Source organism: Schistocerca americana, chromosome 6 (assembly GCF_021461395.2).
Source record: "Schistocerca americana isolate TAMUIC-IGC-003095 chromosome 6, iqSchAmer2.1, whole genome shotgun sequence".
Lineage (NCBI taxonomy): Eukaryota > Metazoa > Arthropoda > Insecta > Orthoptera > Acrididae > Schistocerca > Schistocerca americana.
The window spans coordinates 185,285,875-185,292,466 of NC_060124.1; the positions used below are offsets into that span (position 1 = coordinate 185,285,875).

Below are 6,592 nucleotides of genomic sequence, written 5' to 3' on the forward strand. Positions count from 1 at the left end.
ACTATGGGACTTAACATCTGAGGTCATCAGTCCCCTAGAACTTAGAACTACTTAAACCTAACTAACCTAAGGACATCACACGTTCCATGCCCGAGGCAGGATTCGAACCTGCGACCGTAGCAGTCTCGCTGTTCCGGACTGCAGCGCCTAGAACCGCTCGGCCACAGCGGCCGGCCAAGGTAGCCTACATACATCACACCACGACTGACCCCTGATCTTCTAAAAATGTTTAGAACTCGTTTTGTTTCTATGTTTCCACTTGGGCCATCAAAGTTTTTTACACACACTTGTGTGCCAATAAATTTACTTGAAAAGCCCTGGCAGTTCTTGGTTAGACATTCATAATCTGGTATCATATCAGTTTGAATAAATGTGGCATTTAAAAACCCATTCAGAGAAGTACGACCTCCCTTCTGCCAAGATCCATCAAATGCCGCTACAATGTCTGTATTCTCAGACAAGGCTACTGCTTCTTCTGCTGCTCTTTTCATTGAATGTTCACTTACACCATTTAAGCGTTATGTATTAATTTACTGTATCTGTCAAGCCTCGGTTGAGGTGGAGGAAAATCCATCACTCCACAAAATTCTGGGCAGCTCTCCTTCCCCTTCCAATACGTTGCATTGCATAAACAAGCTCAATAATTACACTGTAATGTCGACTATCAGTTACTGGCGATGTCATAGTATCACTATGCATCTTACATGAGTTACAGGCAATCACTAACCGATTTGAAAGACTCTTCCTTTCTGGTATGTCCTCAGAAACGTCTGTTCTATCTGAGCTGTGGTAAAAATTGCTGTTTTGAAGAGCGCGCCGCAGCGCGTTGTATGAAGCAGTCGCCCTCCGTTTCTGGCGGTGGCGCCGCTGTGGTAATCGCAGATTTAGTGTCTCCCTCTGGTGGGAAAGGGGAAGGGTTGCCTATTCACGTGCATTTAAATGGCGCTATGAGCTCCAGTCAGTCAGTCGAGGTCAGTCTGGGTGAGTCTGGAGTCAGTCTGGGGTCAGTCTCTCGTCCCCAGCTTGCTAGTTTGTCTCTCGTCCGAATTTGTGGCGCAGTGACGGAACTCAACGAGTGGTCGCCTGGTTGGGGGCTTAGTCCCTGCATCAGAGTCTGCGCGTGAGGCCGCCAATCTGCTCGAGTTGCTCAGGCAACGGCCATTGGCGGTTGGATCGATCGGTTGGTCGGTCGCGCACTGAGACACAAGATGACTTGTCCGCCTTGAGCGTCGGCGCATGTGAGGTCGCCACGTGAGTCCAGTGGCCCGCGCCGTATAGCGGGGGGTAGTGGCTTCACGGCCGAACGAGATCAACAGGAGTCAACCCACGACATCGGTCTGGCCGAGGCGAGCTGCGACCCCGTGAGACGGGAGATCGGCGCGCCTTCCTGCGTCCGTTGAAGCGGCTGTCAACGGGCGGTTGGGGAGAGCGTTTTAGGGGTGCTGCGCCAGGTCTTCGCCAGATATCGCAGTTTATTAGAAGTTAAGTGATTGGTGAAATATTGTTTCATTTACTTGTTAAATTCTACTTGTTTTCTTGGTGAGGTCACCAGCCGCTTTGATTTGGGGTCGTCCCACCATTCTTCTCCGTTTGCCCACCCGCGGGAAGGTGGTTATTTATGAATTGGGTGGTCCGTTTTTCCCTTGTGGAGCAGGGGCTGGTTAGAGCAACCTGCGGGTCGGGTTGTTCAGTAATCTCCCTATCAATCTGCCGTACGTTAATAGCTGTCTCTGTCATGTTTGTCGGATTCGGTGTGTTAACGAATTTATTGCTTGAAGTGTAACGGCCTAATTCCTGAAATATGTTTTTGTTTTGCCTATCATCTTGAGAGGCGGTATATATGTGTACTGTAGAGCATGTTTGGCCAACCTTGTATAATTTTATGTATGATTGCATTTCAAGGGATTTTATTTAAATGGTAATTTTAGTATATAAAGTTGCCACCCCTCCACCGTAAGACTTTTCTTAGAAGATAAAATCAAGTTGCACCTTCGGTGACAAGTTAATCTTTTAATTTTAGTGTTTTGTACCATTTCCATCCCTCCTACGGGGTGCATACTCTGTGTGCTTATGTGAATTGTTAAAACTTTTATTTTAAGGTAATCTGGTGTGTTGCAGATTTGCACCGGTGTAGTCTTTCAGAGGTTGTTGTGAGCGGTCGTGACTGCGGCCGTGTCAAAAGGGAGCGGCAAGGTTCTCAGCCCGAAAGCTCATACACTCAAAAATTTGTTTCTTTCTGCCTCTGAATAAATCGTAACTTGATATTTAGAGGGTGCTTTCTGCTTATAATTTTAAATCTGTTTCTTAAAAACAGGGGATTTTGGAATAAAATTCCCCTTTGTTAAAAGCAATTTCATTTCGATTTCATCAGTTACTCCCTGGCAACTACTTCCACGCTCACATAGTGTAATTAAATGTGTTAATGTTCTTGATGAATCGCTAGTAAATAAAGTAAATTCTTAAGACAAAGTTTTGAAAGTAAATTCACGGTTCACTATCTTCATAGCTGCATACTTACATTTCACAGCACTCTTCAAAAGTTTTGACAACATATTTAGGTTCACAATAACATATCCGTCGTTACTGCTGGTCACAACACTACTAGGCTTGCTCTTATTACTTTCAGAAAGAGAAAGTTTACGTCTAGAAGCACTGCTTGTAGACAAAGTTTCTGCGGGCAACTTTTGAAGCAACTGATGTTTATTATACGGTTGTGTTTGGAACTGGTTGCCGCGAAACTTCGTTTGGGGCTAAATTTGTTTACTCTCGGCATTTGTAGCACTGGAAACGCACACAAAGAAACAAAACAACACGTAATAACTACAAAACCATATGCGTATGAAATTCCGAAATCATATATTCCCAGATCTTTATTTCCATTCGAACCATAGTCTTCTAGACACGCCTGTACTAAACGGAAGAGTAAAATAATGCATCATGTATTCTGACGCACTTCAAACTGGGCGTGGCCCGTGTACGTTCAATCTCAATTTTAGGACGAACGCAAAATGATAATGCCCATAAACTACACATTTTTGAAATCAGCACGAAATGTTCTTTTCTACAGACAAAGACATTTTTTTTTCAAATTTTTGGTCATTTTCACGAGCATGTCCAGTGACACGGCAGCATGCTTCCCAATTTCTGTATTATCGCACAACAGCCCGTCCACTACTTTTCAAGTACCATTGCAAATGGCTGTGCAGTACATCGATTCATTGTTAATTCTCGAACATATGCAACAAAGTATACCAGACAGCCACCTACATATCTCTAGCACTTCGATCATAGTGTGTAATTTACGATGTTTCTCTATGTGGATGGGAGTCACAGGGCATTCTCGCATTCTTAGAATGAAGTTAAGAGACCGAAAGATCTCCTCACGTTGTCTTTGACCAACTCTCCCCGCAGCACTGGCATCGATTTAATCTGCAGCTGAATAGAAGTAGACCGCTACATTAACAGCAGCCCAGAATTGGGAATCCCCTCGCTGTCCATGTCTGGTCGCTTCTTAATGAACTCGGTGCTTCCCTCCTACCACTTTTCCTGTGGCTCCACTACCATAGAACTAGGAATCCTCTCTCCATCCGTGTCCAGTCGCTTCTTAATGAACTCGACGCTTCCCCCCTACCACCTTTCCTACGTGTCCACTTCCATACACCTCCATAGTCCATACCTCGGCCATTGCTTCGGCTGTACCTATCAAGAGATCCGAAAGGCTCTGTTCCACGTGAGGCCCTCCGCTGGCAATTTCTCTCTCTTCTCGGCGAGTTCCAGGGCTCAGGAATAGTCTACACCGATGGATCAATGGTCGACAGTCTTGTTGGCTTCACTTACGCTCATGTTGGGCGTACTGAACAACACTCCTTGCCGGACGGCTGCAGTGTTTCACTGCAGAGTTGGTAACCATCGATCGCGCCCTTGAGCACATCCGCTTCTGCGCCGGTGACACCTTCTTCATCTGTAGTGTCTCATTAAGCAGCGTACAAGCTCTCAACCTGTGCTTCCCGTGACGTCCTTTGGTAATGACTATCCAGTGTCTTTATGCCATCGAGAACAGTCGACGTTCAGTGACCTTCATTCGGACTCCAGAACATGTCGATATACTGGGCAATGAACTTACTGACAGCCTGGCCAAACAGGCTACTGGTAAACCAAATCGAAGTCGTGGGAGAAAAAACAAAACATATGGCAGATTCCAAAGCGTGTCACAGTAGAAAAAGCAGTGTATCAAACAACAAAACAGGGACCCTCTCTTGTGACTGATAATCTGTGGGACAGTACAAGCGATGGAAGTTTACATTGTTCTCTGCAAGCGACTTCGATCACTGGCCACCTGCTCCAGTGTATCAATACCTGCATTTTTAATAGGATCGCCACTTGTGCTCGATGCCGGCATGCAGGCTATATTTGTTTTCGGTATATCAGAAGAGAGAGATGCGGTAAAAATCTACCGGATGAAGTTAGCGGAGCTTTTATAGTTCGAAATCTTTTTGTGTTTAATGGTACAGAATAACAATGATAGAATGTATAGGTGATAGACGTGACTGGACCCTGACGGACACGGATCTGCTTCAGACGGCAGTTCCTGTATGATGTTGAGTCTTAGTAATTTTCTCGATAAGAAACACCACCGTAAGTATTCGTACTGGCTTTCATACCACCTGTGTTGCAGGAGCAGGCTTCGTTTGGCGCCGACCTTACACATCATACACTGTTGGCAGAGATAGTACAACATGTTCCCATTTCCGCAGAGTGGTCAAAACACGGTCCTATAATATTAACTCAGCTCACTCTGTTTCTACACAGGTTGCAGAATGTGGTACATGTAGCTCTGACTTCTGCTCAGTTCTGAATTAAATTGAGAAGATCACATGTGCAAAGGTGCAGGAATGGCGGAGCAGAGTCTGAGCAACAGTTACAAGACCCATAGGGACTATCTGAAACGACGTTGGAATTTTTCTGTAACAATTAGATTCGAAAAGGTGACTTATTTCGAGATATGAGAGTGCCAGGAATAAGATTCACTAGGGGCTGTAATCTGTAATCAGTAAAAGACTTCTCCATAGGATCCAACATAGGTATGTGTTTGAATGAAAACACCTGATTCCAAATCGCAGACAGCACTACTACCGGAAAGCGTTACACTAGAGATCTGAAAAGCCAGTGTACATTTCTTACGACCTCAGTCAGCCCACCATCTAGTGTATGTGATCATTCTCAACCAACCATCCCTCACAACCCAGTGGATATATCGCAGAACCTCTGATGTGGCATCGAGACAGAATGTGTTACAAATACTAGAGAAATATCTACCGGTGACATGAGGGAGTAGTAAATACCGGCTTCATACCACTTTCCTTAGCCGAATCACTTCCTAAATTCGGTGATTTTATTACGAGCTTGCACCGTCGGCGAAATGTAACAGCACTGTCGGTCTGTTAATATACACTCCGGTGATCACTGTCTATATTCAATTCAGAGTTATTTATGTGGAAAAACCACTTCATTCGGAGATAATGCCGTACCTAGATTTAGGAGGTTTGTAAGGTTTTAACATGGATATCGTTAGCGATTCTTGTGAGCACCTGTAGAACCAAGGCCAGATGTGACAGTAACGTGGCTGTTAGGATCGTGTTTTTAACATGTGGCGGCTTGTGGGCGATTATGCCTCTCTTTCTAAGACACAGTGATACCACACACAAGGGAAAAACTTATGAGACATGTCCACCCATAGCTGATTTCCGGTCAGTATGGTTTGGTGTCGATAGCATTCAGTTATTGGTGAAGTATTATACTTAGTAGTAGTAGGGGATGCGTCATAAATTCGCCTTGAGCAGCAGGTTTATAAAGAATGTGGGTGTTCCGATATGTGCAAAGAAAATGACTATGTCCTGTTGTTAGGAAAGGTGTGGATTTGACATGGAAAACTGTGATAGCCGTAAGGGGAATGAATGATTTTTTTACTCTGCTTGTGATATAACAATATAGGAGCCCTCTGATACGATTAATAGTTTGCTGGATATGATCTTGCCAACGGCCTTGTCGCAGTGGGAACACCGGTTCCCATCAGATCACCGAAGTTAAGCACTGTCGGGCTGGGCTAGCACTTGAATGAGAGACCATCTGGTGTGCCGAGCGCTGTTCGCAAGCGGGGTGCACTCAGCCCTTGTGAGGCAAACTGAGGAGCTACTTCATTGAGAAGTAGCGGCTCCGGTCTCGGAAACTGACATACGGCCGGGAGAGCTGTGCGCTGACCACATGCCCCTCCGTTTCCGCACCCAGTGACGCCTAAGCGCTGAGGATGAGACGGCGGCCGGTCGGTACCGTTGGGCCTTCATGGTCATAATTCAAGTGGTGTCTACCTATCATTAGAGGTTATGAAGTATGAAATTACACCTACTTTTTGAAACACGCAGTCGTGACGGTAACTATTAAAAAGCACTCATGAGTCTACGAGATGAGTTTGGTTTTTTTTTTATATGATCTTCCTCTAGGACAGACAACAAAATTTTGTGCTGATCTGCACAGAGTACTTCGAGCACTGGCCCGCAGCTTCAATGGAGCGATGCGGTATATGTAATACGCTCAA

At 45.2% G+C, this 6,592-nt stretch overlaps 1 pseudogene; it reads left to right on the plus strand.

The window, feature by feature from the left end:
- Positions 1-6,032: 6,032 nt before the first annotated feature.
- Positions 6,033-6,150, plus strand: LOC124620524 (annotated as a pseudogene).
- Positions 6,151-6,592: the final 442 nt, after the last annotated feature.